Source organism: Lissotriton helveticus, chromosome 9 (genome assembly GCF_964261635.1).
Source record: "Lissotriton helveticus chromosome 9, aLisHel1.1, whole genome shotgun sequence".
In the NCBI taxonomy this organism is placed as follows: Eukaryota; Metazoa; Chordata; class Amphibia; order Caudata; family Salamandridae; genus Lissotriton; species Lissotriton helveticus.
The window spans coordinates 420595552-420611724 of record NC_136070.1 but is presented as its reverse complement, the minus strand read 5'-3'; the positions used below and the strand labels follow the sequence as shown (position 1 = coordinate 420611724).

The window sequence follows — 16173 nt, the reverse complement described above, 5'->3', positions numbered from 1 at the left end:
TCAGAATGCCAAAAAAGAGATCTTGTGTGTAACAGGACCAGCAGGTCACACAGAGGGGAGGATGTGTGGGTCGGTAAGGAATTTGTGTGAGAAAGTGGCTCTATATATACTGGACCAAAGTAAGGTACAGTGTGTATAGAGACCACAAACCCCGAGGTATAACAGAGGTTAAAGTCAGGGCTGACCTTACTCTCAAAAGTGGTAGCTTGGTCGAGCAGTAAGGCAGTACCAGAGGACAGTGTAAAGCATTTGTTGTACACACTCAGTCAGCAAAAGGTTTCACATACTCAAGGACTGAACTCCAGGCCAATTGTTTTTATATCAAAAGATATAGTTGTTTTATTTTTAGAACCAACAGGTATAAAAATATACTTTTCTCAGTAATGCGTGATGTCAGGTTATTGCTTTGCAGAAAGGCAATGACTTTGTAAACACAATAGGTACAGGGGTTGCAATTTAGCATTGAGTGTGAGAAGTTGGCCTGGTATATGATGTTCACTATTCTAGTGAACACCTTGCACCAGTCCAAACAACCCTTATAGTGATGGTTGTAAGTCAACCTTATAGACCAGCTAACCTAGTGGTAGCGTGGACAGAACAGTCTTAGGCTAAAAGACTCTTGAGAGCGTGTAAAGCCAGCTGTTTTACCATATGTAACCCCTTGAATATCAAATGAAAGGACACCACACAGGATATATATAAAATATATATGTATTTATTTACTAACACACTCCTCTGAACTCTTTATGAGAACAGAGGCAAAAGCACATCACAAGATACTTAGTCAGAATACGTTAAGTTGCACAATTTACAGTTAGGCCCTAGGGGCGAAGCAAACCATATACTAAGTAAGTGGTACAAGTACCACGTCACGAGGAAAGGAAAGGCCTAGGGCCTAGAGAATCGCTGGGGCTACACTATCTGAACCTTAGGTTAGGAGTAGGAGGCCCACAGGCGGCGCGTGCAGTGTCTTTACACACACGCGTGAGTCAATGCAAAGTCAATGGGAACTTAAGAGTTATTAGCTAGGAGGAAACAAAAAGCCTAGACACTTGGATAGTCAATACCCTTGGGAGCACCGAAGTACTCGCGTTACCTCAACCACGGACGGCGGGTGCATAAGTGTGAAGATGTGTCTGGTTTCGACGTTGAAGCCTATGGAGACCTGAAGAAAGATGCTGTAGGCGACCAGGAGGAAGATGTCCGGGTGGATCCAAGGGCGGATCGAGGATGAAGAGGACCTGAAAGCAGAGGGGACAGAGTCTGGGTCACTAGCCAGTGACCGGGTGGAAACAGGAAGGAACCAGACGACGTCGAGGAGCAATCAGGTGCTGTCATGAAGCTGGTCTCTTCAGCCACGCGGACCAGGAGGCGTCAAGGACGACCAGGTGCTTGAGGAGAGCTGTCCCGCGAAGGTTCTCGCAGATGGAGGGGTCGACTGCCGGATTGGAGTCAACAAGCCTTGGCAAAGGCAACCCACGCAGGATTCAAAGAAGGCTTCTGGTGCAGACCAGCAAGGTCTGAGGTGCCTCACCTTTGTAGGGATGCAAGGGCCAGTCTGGAGCAACCAGACCAGCGAGGTGATTCAAAAGGATTGTCGTCACAGAGGCTACTGGCCAACGGGCCAGCAACCGGACAACGCGTCGAGCAGAACACAAGCAGAAGGGCCCCAAGCAGAACTCGTGGAGTGCTGATCTTCGGTGCAGGTGGAGCTCGGATTCGGGGCTTCTCAATCCCCAGTGCACAGCTGCGAGGATACCTCAGGAGCTGCACAGTTAGCAAGTTGCAGGCTTTTCAAGATGTCTGGTCCCACGTGTCTCGTCGCCTCCATGGATCTCAGCTATGCTGCAGTCGGATGCACAAGTTACTACTTGTGTAACGATATATCTGTAAGAGACATTAGTTAGTGATAGATTCCTTACTTTAGAATATCCCCAGGCGTCAGACTGGATCCGGAATTTTTTGCGAAGCAGTACCCTTGCGCGTCGGTAGGCGTCGTCTGCGGCTCTGCGTCCGTCGTCGGCGCCGTGATGACATCGTCGGAGTACTTAGACGCCGCCTCCGCGTGCTGACTTTAGTTCTTAGACACAGCTTTTCCGCGCTAGAAACGCAGAGCCATGTTAAAAACCAACACTTGTGCCATTGAAACTAGGGCCCTATAAGGGATGACCTTAACCTTAGATATCGGTTCGCAGAACGGGGAGGATGGGTGCGTCGGTAAGGAATCTATCACTAACTAATGTCTCTTACAGATATATCGTTACACAAGTAGTAACTTGTGCATCTGAATGAGACACGTTAGTGATAGATTCTTTACCTTAGAATAGATACCCCAGCAATACCCACCCCGGTGGTGGGTCTGCGAACCAATAATCACACCAGAAAGTCGTGAAGGACGGAACGGCCAAAGAAGCCATCCCTCCGGACTTGGCTGTCCAGGCAGTAGTATCTCGCAAACGTGTGCAGCGAGGACCACGTAGCTGCCTGACAAATGTCCTGCAAGGGCACTCCTCGGCCTAAGGCAGTCGTAGTCGCCGTGGCCCGAGTGGAATGAGCCCTCAGCCCAACAGGGGGTTCCTTCTTAGCCAAGGAGTAACACGCCTGGATGCACAAGATGATCCACCGAGAGATGGTCCTTTTGTGCACCGCCCGCCCCTTCTTAGCGCCCACGTATCCAACAAAGAGTTGGTCATCCACCCGGAACTGGCGTGTGCGAACTAGATAGAACAAAACCGCACGTTTTGGGTCCAGACGGTGGAGCCGCTCTTCCTCTTTAGAGGGATGCGGTGGCGGAAAGAAGGTGGGCAAGGTGATAGACTGCCCGATATGGAAGGCCATGACAACCTTGGGCAGGAAAGATGGCTTAGTGCGCAACACAACCTTGTCCGGATGGACAGAAAGGAAAGGGGGTGTACATGAAAGAGCCTGGAGCTCACTCACTCTCCTGGCAGATGTGATGGCAACCAGGAAAGCAGTCTAAAGAGTAAGAAGGCGGAGAGGACAGTTGTGGAGTGGCTCAAAGGAAGCGCACATCAGAAACGTAAGAACAGTCCCACTGAGGCATCACAAACGGAACAGGAGGGAACATGTGTGTGATGCCCTTCAGAAAACGAGTTACAATAGGGGACTTGAACAAAGAAGGTTGATCAGGCAGCCTTAGTAAGGCTGAAAGGGCAGAAAGGTAGCCCTTGATAGTGCCCAGAGCAGAGCCCTGCTGGGCAAGAGAAAGAAGGAAGAGAAGAACCTCAGAAAGAGGGGCAGAAAGAGGATCCACAGCCTTTGCTGTGCACCATGCCACAAATGTGTTCCACCTTCAGGCGTATACCGACTTTGTGGAGGGACGCCTGGCTGCCAGAATGACATTACAAATTTCAGGAGGCAAGTCAAATGGCCTCAACTGTCGCCGCTCAATCTCCAAGCATGGAGGCGGAGACTGGAAAGGTTCGGGTGGAGGACCGTCCCCTGCTGCTGCGACAGAAGGTCCTCCTGAAGAGGCACACGAACCGGGGGATAGACTGACATACTGAGTAGCTCTGGATACCAGTACCTTCGTGCCCAGTCCGGAGCCACAAGGATGACTTGTGCCCGGTCGCATTTGATCTTCTTCAGCACTCTGGGCAGAAGTGGTATAGGCGGAAAGGCGTACAATAGACCGCAACTCGACTCGTGACGAAAAGCGTCTCTGAGCGAGTGCCGCCGTGGAAATTCCAACGCGCAGAACTGATGACATTGTGCGTTCTCTTCGGTGGCGAATAGATCTAACCAAGGCTCTCCCCACTGCTGAAAGAGGCCTTGCGCCACGTCCAAGTTCAGACGTCATTCGAGATCCATCATGCACCGACGGCTGAGTTCGTCCGCCCTGGCGTTCAGAGAACCTGCCAGGTGTTGAACCACCAGGGTCACGCCCTGATGTTCCAGCCACTGCCAGAGGCGCAGAGTCTCCTGGCAAAGGGTCCACGACCCCACCCCGCCCTGTTTGTTGCAGTACCACATGGCGGTGGTGTTGTCCGTGAACACCTGCACTACACTCCCCGGACAGAGGGGAGGAATGCCTTCAGTGCTAGACGAATCGCCCGCAGCTCCAAAAGGTTGATATGGAGCCGGGACTCCGCCGGAGACCAGAGGCCTCTGATCTCCGCCTCTCCCATGTGGCCTCCCTAGCCCTGGAGGGACGCGTCCGTCACAACTACGTGCTCCGGTTGGGGAAGGGAGAGGGATCTGCCGCTGACCCAATCGCGGTCCGTGAGCCACCACTGCAGCTGTCTCGCAGTGCCCTCCGAGATCAGGACATGGTCGGATAGGTTGCCCTGATGCTGGGCCCACTGAAACTTCAGGTCCCACTGCAGAGCCCGCATCCGCCGCCGGGCGTGATGCACCAGAAGGATGCAGGAGGCCATCAGCCCCAGAAGTGGCAACCTGACCGAGATCCGGGACAAAGGCTGAAAGAGTGGATCAGAGCCTGAATGTCCCGAACCCGCTGTTCGGAAGGATGAACCCGAAACTGCGCCGAGTCGAGAACCGCTCCGATGAAGAGAAGCTTCTGAGAGGGGCACAGGTGAGACTTCGGCACATTGATGGAAAACCCCAGCAGGTGCAGGTGGTCTGGCGTCGTCTGGAGGTGGCTGACTACTGTTTGGGGCGAGCCGGCCTTCAACAACCAGTCGTCGAGGTAGGGGAAGACTGAAACCCCTAATCTGCGCAGATGAGCTGCGACCACCGCCATCACCTTCATGAACACCCGTGGGGCGCTGGTAAGGCCGAAGGGGAGCACGGTAAACTGAAAGTGCTCGTGCCCTACCGTGAACCGCAGGTAATGCCGGTGGGCCGGCAGGACGGGGATGTGGAAATAAGCGTCCTGCAAGTCCAACGCCACCATCCAGTCTCCTGGGTCCAGGACAGCTAAGACCTGAGCCAGTGTCAGCATTTTGAACTTCTCCTTCCGGGCCGTAACTTCCTTCTGCAGAAGTCGCAATTGATCGCCCGATACGCGGTGGTATTGCGGTGGCATGGCTGGAGGGGTCGCCTCGAAGGGGAGGGAGTAGCCCCTTCGGACGATTTGCAGCACCCACCTGTCCGATGTGACAGTGCGCCAGTGGAAGAGGTGATGGCGAACCCTGCCCCCCCCCTGGCGTCACATGGGCCTGAAAGCACGGACTAGGTGGGTTTTGAGGCGGATGCTGCGGGGGAAGGTGTGGACTGACCTCGCCGTTGTCCCCGACCGCCTCCACAGCGGTTTCCACGGCCGCCACCACGTTGGATGTTAGTCTGCGGTGTGTGGCTGGCAGCACGTGTGGGGGCACCCCTTCCTTGGCCAGGAAAGGAGCGAAAGGCACCCGTTTGCTGGCGCGGGGCCGAGAGGCCCAAGGACCTGGCCGTAGCCCCAGAGTCCTTAAAGCGCTCAAGCGCATGGTCTGCCTTGTCGCCAAATAGGCGACGGCCATCAAACGGCATGTCCATGAGAGTATTCTGGACATCAGCCGAGAAGTTGGCGGACCTCAACAAGGCGTGGCGACGAATCGCCACCGTCGTTGCCATCGCTCTGCCCAGTGAGTCGGTGGTATCCAGCCCACACCGGATAGAATATCGTGCTGCATACCGGCCTTCCACAAGGGCCTGGCCGAGTTTAGCCCGTACCTCCAACGGGTATTCTGGCAGCACTTCCGCGACCGTGTCCCACAGAGAGTGGGTGTAGTGGCCCAAGAGGCATGCGGTGTTGGAAGACAGCAGTCCCAGACTCAGGGAGGAGAATATCTCTTTGCCGTACTGCTCATACCTCTTGGATTCCCTGTCAGGTGTGGCCGACGGGAATGCGGACTGGGAGTGGGGTGGGTGGACAGGAAACATGGGTCGCCCGGGGCTGGGCGGTGGCGTCTGGCAACGTTCCTATCTACAAGCGAACCTGTAGCGGGCCTGGACCAAGTGCCCAAAAGAACGTCAGTCAAGGCCTCGTTAAACGGCAGCAGAGGCTCAGCCGAGCATGACTGCGGTTTAAGGACCTCAGTGAGGAGGTTAGTCCTCACGGCCACGACGGGGAGCTCAAGGGCCAAGGCCTTGGCCGCCCGCGTCAACACCACACTGTAGGTTGCCCCCTCCTCCGTAGCCACTGTAGGAGGTGAGACAAAACCAGTGTCTGGCGAGGTGTCCAGACCACTGGCATCCCCAAGTCCACCTGTCCAGTCCTCCTGGAACTGACACTCTCGTGTCAGAGGGTCCTCAGACCCCTCCCAATACTCATCACCCATCTCCTGAAACTCAGGGTTGGCAATGGATGGGGCCAGTTTGTTGAAGTAGAACTCTCCAAAAGGCTTCGAGAGCGGCGCCCAGCGGCGCCGCTCCGGCGCCGGAACCGGATCGAGGGAGGCATCGGGGTCGGCGCCGCCCGAAGACGGCGCCGGAGGTGACAACCTGTGGGACCGGCGCCGGTGAGGTCGTCAGGTCAACCGGCGATGACCCGGATCCAGAAGCGGATCCAGCGGGGCCCTGTGGCGCCGAGCCCGAAGGCACCGGCGGCATCGGGGCCGAAGCACCCGCCGGCTTCTGGGCCTAAGACACCGACCCGCTAGGGCCCCCAGACGGGTCCGCTGGTCTCAAAGGCGCCGCGGAGCCCGCAGGAGGAGTGAGGGACCTCATGGCCATGAGGAAGCGCTCGATCTCCTCCGGCGTCGCATGCTGCCCAGGGACCGGAGGGTATGGGGCAGGCCGCGACGCCCGCGACTCCGACGGAGCAGAGTGGGCGGTGTCACCCGAACACCCGGCTGCGTCGTGAGAGCGTCGGGGGGAGTCAGAAGAGGGATGACGTCTCTTCGACTTCTTGTGCTTACCTGACGACTTCGAACCTGAGGAGTGATGTCGACTCCCGGAGCTATGATGGCTCCGACCCCGCGACCGGTCCCTTGACCTCCGTCTGGACCGGGACCTCTCATGGCGCAGGGCCGACTGCCGGAGTTCGAGCCGCTTGCGGGACCGCTCCTGCCTAGCTTTCGAAGTCAGGGCCCGACCGCCGGAGCAGGTCTTGACAGTCGTGATCGACGCCGAGACAGTGTAGACACCGTCGGTGAGGGTCGGTGACCGACATCAGTCGGTCGCAGTCCTCACAGGGTTTGAAACCTGGCATCCCTACCGGCACCGTTCGGAGTCGAAGACTCGAAAAAATTATCAAAAGAGATCTCAAAAAGTTTAGTCAAAAATTGACTAAGGTACCACTTTTGCCGGATCTGCGCTTGCTGGTGCGGAAAAAACAAAGAACTGACGTCAGCAAGTGGAGGCGGCGTCTAAGTACTCCGACGACGTCATCACGGCGCCCACAACGCCGACGGACGCGGAGCAGCAGACGACGCCTACCGACGCGCAAGGGTACTGCTACGCAAAAATTTCCGGATCCAGTCTGACGCCTGGGGATATTCTAAGGTAAGGAATCTATTACTAACGTGTCTCTTTCAGATGCTGCTATGCTGCAGTCGTGAAGAGAGGGTCAGAGAGGTCTGGAAGTCTGGGTCTTGTTAGGCTCTGTGCTCGGGTTCCGACGGGAACGTCGACAAAGCAAGCCGTTGATTTGCTGGATGGTGCCTGGTTGCCCAGGGTGGTCACTCCTTGGCCACAAGGGAGATTCTTCAGTCTTCAGCTTCAGCAGAACGTCGAAGGTCCCGAGTTTCGTTTCAAGTTTGTTCAGGATCAAATCTAAAGTCCAAGGACACAGCTCCTACTTTTATACAGCTAAAAGGGCTGGATTAGTTCCTAGGTCCCTCCTATGGGTGGGACCAGGAAGGGGGGTGGTTACACCCCCTTTCCTTTGTCCAGTTTCGCGCCAGAGCTGGGGCTGGAGTGCCCCTGCAACCGGTTTGAACTGGGGTATGCATGAAGCACCTAGTGTGCCTCAGGCAGTGTCTCAATCTATTCAGCCCTACCTGACCCAATACACAAAGTCCTGTCTGGGGTGGTGCTCGCACCTCTCCAGGCAGGAAACCTATTGTCCAAACCTCTGTGACTGGAAGGACTCCCAGCAGCAGGAGGTCAGACTTGTGTCTGTGGCAGCAGCGTCCATTTTGTGACGCTGGGGCTCCGGTTAACTTTAACCGGGATAGCATTCAACCGCGAGGATTATAAAGCACTTAAGAGTATATGGTATGGTGATATCAAAGAACAGCTATAAGGACATGGTTCCGAAAGCTGCAGACAGGCTTCACTCTTTCAAAGGGTACCCCCACCACCGGTAGTGGTATGAGGGGGGCCTTTGTTGTGCCACCTGATTTTCCACTGGCTTGGCAGGTAACACAGGAGCGACAAAACTTCCAGACAGTGAAGGCACCGGCGATGGGGGTCGGTAACCGACATTAGTCGGCTGCAATCGACGCAGGGTTTGAACCCAGGCATCCCTACCGGCACCGTCGGAGTCGAGAGACTTCGAAAGACAATCAAAAAGATTTGAAAAAGTTATTCAAAAATTGACTAGGGTACACCTTTTTCCAGATCGGCGCTTGCTGGCGCGGAAAAAAGAAGAACTGATGTCAGCCCGCGAGGGCGTGGTCTAAGTACTCCGGCGACGTCATCCCGGCACCAACGACGCCGATGACGGACGCGGAGCCGCAGACGACGCCTACCAACGCGCAAGGGTACTGCTACGCAAAAAATTCCGGATCCAGTCTGACGCCTGGGGATATTCTAAGTTAAGGAATCTAATACTAACCTGTTTCTTTCAGATTGGCATCTCTGGCCACCTGTTAGCCCCTAGTAAATGGTACCCAGGGCATGGTGACCAGAGAAGACCCCGAAGGGCTGCAGCACTTATTGTGCCACCCTTAGGGGCCCAGTATCCTGACACCCACACACTGCCTTTGCAGGCTGAGTGTCTAAGTACAGAACTAAACAAAGAGTCGACATGGCACACATCCCTGTGTGCCAGGCCCACAAGACCCACTGCCCTGGCATACCTCAGTCACCCCTCTAGCTGGGTGCCCTATGCCAGTGGCATGATGCCTGTGCCCCTACTGTACCCAGGGCCATTCCTGGGCACTGTAAGTCCAGTGATGCCATTAAGAGTATATGGTGCTGGGAGGTTGTCATTACGAACTCCACAGCACCATAATGGCTACACTGAAGACTGACAAGTTTGGGATCAAACTTCTCAGCACATTAAACCCACACTGATGCCAGTGTAGAATTTAATGTAAAATGCACCAGAGGGCATCTTAGAGATGCCCCCTGAAAACCTAACCTACAATCCACGTCTGCTCTGAGTGGCTGCAGAGGCTGCCACACAGCAGACATGTTGGTGGACCCCTGGGTGGAGAGCCCCCCGCTCTCCTGGGCCTGCAACAATGCATATCCTGGGCGAGGTGCTAGGTCTCCTCCCCCAGGATGGGCAGGGGGAAACTTCAAAGGCCTGCCACCTCTGTGAGCTTCTCCAGGCCACTTGCTGTACTCAGCAACTGGCTCCCACCAGTTGTAACCCCCACTCTGGCGGGAAGACTGGCGGTAAACCCTACGTCAGGAAGGGGGGTGGGGGGGGGGATGCCAGCCTGGGCCAACCCCCACCCCTCAGGTGGGAGAGGCGAGGTGAAGCACGACCCCGGGCTCCAGCCATCTTGAAGATGGGGAGCCCTGCCTAATCACAGCTAGGCTCCTGCCCCCCTCCCACAGGAGAGGAGCAGGCTAGGGGGTGTACCCACCCCAGGACAGGGACCTATTGGTCCCTGCCCTTGCCCTACCTGCAACGCCCCTAAACCTAGTATTTAGGGTCACCCTGAACCTTCCTTCCTCCGATCCCGATAAGATAAGAAAGAAGATCAAGAAGAAGAAGACCCGCCGTGTAGCTGCTAACAACAGGACGACACCAACTGACTTGGTCCCAGCCCTACCGGCCTTTCGATCCTGGAACCTGCTCCTGCTTAATCCCGGCGACTCCTGCGCACAGCAACCTTGGGGAAACCCAGAGGACCTGCCTGCCTTGACCCTCTGAAAGACTGGGACTCCCCTAAGCAGAGGCTTCGCTTTAACAGCAATACCCCTGGTGCCAGCCAGGACCCGCGAATCCAGCCCACTCTGCACCCGCCGAGCCCGGCCCGTGCCAGAGTGATGCAAGACGACGAGGACGTCCCCCCGGCGACTGGGACCCGAAGTCTAGTGCCCAAACACCCTCCTCGACAAACCAGACAACGCCTGCAGCCTCAGAACCAGGGACCCCTCCAACCGCGACCAGCTGAGGGTAAGATTTCCCGACACCAAAAGACACCCCTGCACCCGGCGCCCTGCGGCTCCCTGTGCCTTCCTTTGGGGTACCTACCTCTTCTCCAAGATCCCAACTTACCTCTCGAAGTGGTGGACGCACCTGAAGAAACACCGTCCCCGAGTCTGCAGCCTTTGTTCCCTTTTTACCTTTCCTATTGGATAACAGTAAGCGCCCGACTGCTCAAAAGCACCCTGCACCTAGCCCACCGAGTGCCGCTGGAAGTGCAAGTACTACCCTACTCTACTTCCCCACTTGCCCTGAGTAAGTGACCAGGAGCTCAGCTCCCACAGCCGGGTGGCCTGCTTGCTTGCAGCCACCAACCGAAGGCCCCCTACCCTCCATTGGATTGCATTGGGCCTACTCTCTCTGCACTCGGCGGCTTCTGTGCCTTTCCGACTCTGGGAGAGCCCTGAGTCTATGCCCAGAACCTTAACTTCACCAGTCGAGTACTCACTTTCCTGCCATAGGATAACATTGACTGGTTTGACTCGAAAAATCTTTTAAGTGTGAAGTTTTGAAAACTTAAAATATTCATATAAAATCAGCCTAGTAACGAATTTCAAATTACTCACCTGGAATCAGGAGAGGAGCCAGTACGATACCTTTCAGCCCAGTACTGAACAGCAAAAGTAATTTTAACTGTACTTACCCATAACCTGAATGCTCTCCCGTAGGAAACCATTGACTGTTTTTCTCTGAATTTTCTTCTGTGACTACTTTTGAAAATTACAAATATTCCTTAAAAATCATACCAACTACTAAAACGTAAATGCTTACTTGTCTTAGGTAGAGACCCCAGTACTGAACCTAAGTCCAGTTCTGTATAACAAAAGTAATGAGAACCTACTTTACCTGTGACTTGAATTTCCTTCCATAAGATAACATTGCTAGTTTTTCACTGAAAACTTAGTGTCAACTTTTAAAATGCCTTTATATTCTTTAAAAATCATTGCAATAACCAAAACGTTTTTACTAAACTGTTTTCAGCTTAGACCCCAGGGCTGAATCTAGGATCCAGTCCTGGAGTTACAAAAGTGATCTATAAAGTAATCAACTGCATTTATGTAAAAAAAACATTGAGCTCAATGTGAGAAGTTGGCCTGATATATAATGTTCACTATTCTAGTGAGCACTTTGTATCAGTCCAAACAACCCTTATTGATGATTGGTTGTAAGTCAACCTTATAGACCAGCTATCCTAGTAGCATGGATACGAGCAGTCTAAGGCTAAGACTCTAGAGGGCGTGTTAAGCCAGCTGATTTACCATCACATTACCCCTTGAACACCAAGTGAAAGGACACCACACAAGTTGTTGTGAAAATAAACAGATATTTATTTATAACAAGACTACCCTGAACTCTTTATGAGTCAGGGAGCTAAGCACATAACAAAACTCTTACGAAAATACTTTAAGTTGCACAATTTACACAAATGCCCTAGGGGCCCGAAAAACCATATACTTCAAAAGTGGAATGCGAAATTACTAGCAGGTAAGTACTACTCTCATAGGCTTTGGGATCGCTAGGACTGGACTACTGAACCTTTAGATTGCTAGCAGGAGACCTAGGGACGTCGTGTGCAGAGTGGGAACTCTCACGCGTAATGCGGAACAAAGTCTATGGATCCTAGTAAATGCAAAGTTAGTGTTTTCGGGCGAACCCGACTAGGTAGGTCAAAAACGAAAGTGGATCTAGACACTTAGAGAGTGGGCCTACGCTGGAGCACCGGGGTACTCGGTTTACCTAGCCCAGGGGCTGCGGCTGCATAGGGTTCAAGTGTCGTCGGGTTTCTTCGTTGATGAACCAGGAGCCTGAAGAAAGAGTTACTGGCAGGCGGCCAGTGAAGAAAGTTCGGAGTGATCCAAGCCTGGATCAGGGAAGAAGAAGACTGAAAGCAGAGGGGACCAAGTTCTGAATCACTAGCCAGTGATTAAGTGGGCACCAGGATGGCACCGGGCGAAGTCACCGCAGTCAGGTGAGTGGGCGCTGCTGGGCTCTGCAGTCTCTCGGACCAGGAGGCGTTGTCGGCGACCAGGATGGAGGTGCGAGCTGTCCCACGAAGGTTCTTGCTGTCGACGTCGCTGGACCCAGGATTGGGGCAACAAGTCTTGGCCAATGCAAGGCCCACGCGGTGGACCTAAAATGGCGTCTTGAGTGGACCAGGAGGGTCCAGGGTGCTCCTCTGTTGGAGGGGAGCAAGGGCTAGTCTGGAGCAACCAGACCAGCAGTAGTTGTCGTCGTGGAGCGTCGTGAAGGGGTCACTAGCCAACGGGCAAGCGACCTGGACAACACGGTTGGCAGCAAAGAGCAGAAGGGCCCCACGCAGATCTCGTGGATGCAGGGGGGCTGAACTTCGGTGCTGGAGCTGCTCAGGGTCGGGGCTTCTCTTACCCCAAAGCACTCAGTCGAGGGTCACTCGGGTGTCGTGCTGGACAAGCGTCGTGCAGTTCTGAAGATGGCCGGTCCCTCGAGGTCTCGTCACACCCACGGATCACAGCTGGGCTGATGATGCAGGTTGAGGTCAGAGGTGCCAGGGAAGCCGGTTCTCGTCGTGCTGGAGCAATCTTGATCGGAAGGAGAGACTGGCAACAAACCGCGATGCTTGGTTGGTGCCTGCTGCTGCAGGGTGACTACTCCTTAGTCACAAGGGAGAATGTTGGGAAGAAGTCTTGAGTTCCTTTCGTGGAAAGTAGTTTCAGGATTCAAAGATGATCTGATTTGGAAGGGGGCCAGGTCCTACCTTTATCCTGCAAAAAGGGGCTGGCACGCGACTAAGTCCTGCCCTATGGGTGGGACTAGGAGGGGGGTGGTTACACCCCTCTCCTTTGGCGGGCTTTCCCCAGGCCAGGGGCTGGAGTGCCCCTGGAACTGGTTTCAGCCGGCCTATGCACAGTGAGCACCGGGGTGCCACTTGCAGTCACCTTCCTCTAAAGCCCTGCCTACCTAGGATACACAAAATCCTGTCTGGGACGGTGCTGGCACCGCCCCTGACAGGAAACCCTTTGTCCTTGCCTCCTGCTCTGGGAGGACTCCCAGCAGCAGGAGGGCAGACTTGTGTCTCGGTGGCAGCATCCATTTTGTGGAGCTAAGGCTATGTCTGACTTTAACCGGGGTTACAGGTTACATGCATGTCGTGTCCCTCTAGAAGGGTGGAATGCTAACCCCGTCGCCAGAATTGGCGAGGGGTTAGTATTCCAATTCGTATGACACCTTACTCGACATGTTTTGATAAAGCGATACCAGAGTTGGCATATAACCGCGAGGATTATAATGCACTTAAGAGTATATGGTATGCGATATCATGGAAACGGCTAAGGGATGGATCCCGAAAGCCGCAGACAGGCCCAGCTCATGCCAGAGCACCATCTCACACGATTCCAAGCACTCTGCCTTCAGGATTGTTAAGGCCTGCCATAGGAGTGACTGATAGGAGATCTGTGTGTCCATTTAGGTTTAGATATAGGGATACTATATATTTAAAGCAAAGGGTGAGTACACCACCTTGCCCCCAGCTGTCAAGCAGCCAGTTGTGTCTGTTTGGTTAGTCAGTCCAGGGGTGGCATAATACATGCTGCAGCCCCTGGGAGACTTCTGGGTACACCTCAGCCCTGGGTACAGGGACTTGGAAAGGGTGACTCAGTATCCAATTAGATATGTACCTAGGGTACATGGAATCCATTTTACAGAGAGAGCAGTAGGCCTGGGGTCCTGAATAGCAGGGCCCCAGGTCAACTAAGTCAGAAAACCAGCAAAACACCAGGCAAAAAGTTGGGGGCAACCATAGTCAGGGATCTACCTTCCTACACTCAATGTTAAATTGTGTTGCCTATTGCAACCACTGTACCTAGTGTGTTTACAACGTTTATTGCCTTTCTGCAAAGTAACTACCTGAGATCACTCATATTGAGATAAGTATATTTTGATACCTGTTGGTTCTAAACATAAAACTATATCTTTTGATATAAAAACAATTGGCCTGGACTTCTCTGGTACTGCCTTACTGCTCGACCAAGCTACCACTTTAGAGAGTAAGGTCACCCCTGACTTTAACCTCTGTTATACCTCTGGGGATTGTGGACTCTATACACACTGTACCTTACTTTGGTCCAGTATATATAGAGCCACTTTCTCACACGGGTCCTTAAAACCAACTTGTTCGGTTGAACAGAAAGGAAAGGAGGTTTAGAAGAAAAGCATGGAGCTCACTCACTCTTCTGGCAGAGGTGATAGCTACCAGGAAAGCAGTCTTCAAAGTAAGAAGATGCAAGGGACAGTTATGAAGGGGCTCAAAGGGAGAGCACATCAGATATGTCAAAACAAGATTCAAGTCCCATTGAGGCATTATGAACGGCACGGGAGGAAACATGTGTGTAATGCCTTTGTGGAAACGGTTAACAACCGGGGAATTAAAAAGAGAAGGCTGATCAAGAAGCCTTAGAAAGGTGGAGATGGCAGAAAGATAACCTTTGATAGTGCCCAGAGCAGAACCCTGCTGGGCCAAAGACCGAAGAACCTCAGAAAGAGGGGCAGAAAGGGAATCCACAGCCTTTGCTGTGCACCATGCCACAAATCTGTTCCATCGGCAGGCGTATACCGTTTTAGTGGAGGGACGCCTGGCTGCCAGAATGACATTACAGACTTCAGGAGGAAGGTCGAAAGCCGTCAACTGTCGCCACTCAATCTCCAAGCATGGAGGCGGAGGCTGGACAGGTTCGGGTGGAGGACCGTCCCCTGCTGCTGCGACAGAAGATCCTCCTGAAGAGGAAGACGGATCGGGAGATTGATGTTCATACTGAGTAGTTCGGGATACCATACTCTTCGAGCCCAGTCCGGAGCCAAAAGAATAACTTGGGCCCGGTCGTGCCTGATTTTCTTCAGTACTCTGGGCAGAAGTGGTATAGCAGAGAGGCGTACGACAGACCTCAACTCCACCCGCGACGAAAAGCGTCGCCGAGCGAGTGCCGCCTTGGAAATTCCAATGTGCAGAGTGTATGACCTTGCGCTTTCTCTTCGGTGGCGAAAAGATCTAACCAAGGCACTCCCCACTGCTGAAAGAGACCTTGTGCCACGTCCGAGTTCAGACACCATTCGTGATCCATCATGCACCGGCGGCTGAGTTCGTCCGCCCTGGCATTCAGAGAACCTGCTAGGTGTTGAACCTGCTAGGTGTTGAACCACCAAGGTAATGCCTTGATGTTCCAGCCATGTCCAGAGGCGAAGAGTCTCCTGACATAGGGTCCACGACCCCACCCCGCCCTGTTTGTTGCAGTACCACATGGCGGTGGTGTTGCCCGTGAACACCTGCACTACACTTCCCTGAACAGAAGGAAGGAATGCCTTCAGGGCAAGTCGGATCGCCCTAAGCTCCAGAAGGTTGATGTGGAGCCAGGGCTCTGCCGGAGACCAGAGGCCTCTGATCTCCGCCTCTCCCAGGTGGCCTCCCCAAACCAGGAGAGACGCATCCGTCACCACTGTGTGCTCCGGTTGGGGAAGGGAGAGGGATCTGCCATTGACCCAATCGCGATTCGTGAGCCACCACTGCAAATGTCGTGCAGTGCCCTCTGAGATCTGGACATGATCGGACAGGTTGCCCTGATGCTGCGCCCACTGGAACTTCAGGTCCCACTGCAGAGCCCGCATACGCCATCTGGCATGTTGCCCCAGCAGGATGCAGGAGGCCATCAGGCCCAGGAGCCGGAGGGTCATCATGACTGAAATCCGGGATAGAGGCTGAAAGATCGGAATCATAGCCTGAATATCCCGGACTAGCTGCTCGGGAGGATAGACCCAAAACTGCGTGGAATCCTCTAAAGATGGGAATGGGTTACGCAGTCAGAAGCTGCGCTAAGATCCATGAAGGCCATGTATAGATTACCTTCGCTATGAGCAGACTCGGGTTAAGACATTGATCTTGAGTGCCTCCACCTTTTTTAAAGCCATATTGGGCC

At 53.8% G+C, this 16173-nt stretch overlaps 1 protein-coding gene across 1 annotated transcript in view; it reads right to left on the bottom strand.

Moving 5' to 3' along the window:
• The window catches only part of DYNC1H1 (dynein cytoplasmic 1 heavy chain 1), a 1596152-nt gene that overhangs the window by 402024 nt on the left and 1177955 nt on the right, over window positions 1–16173 (bottom strand). The window lies entirely within an intron of this gene.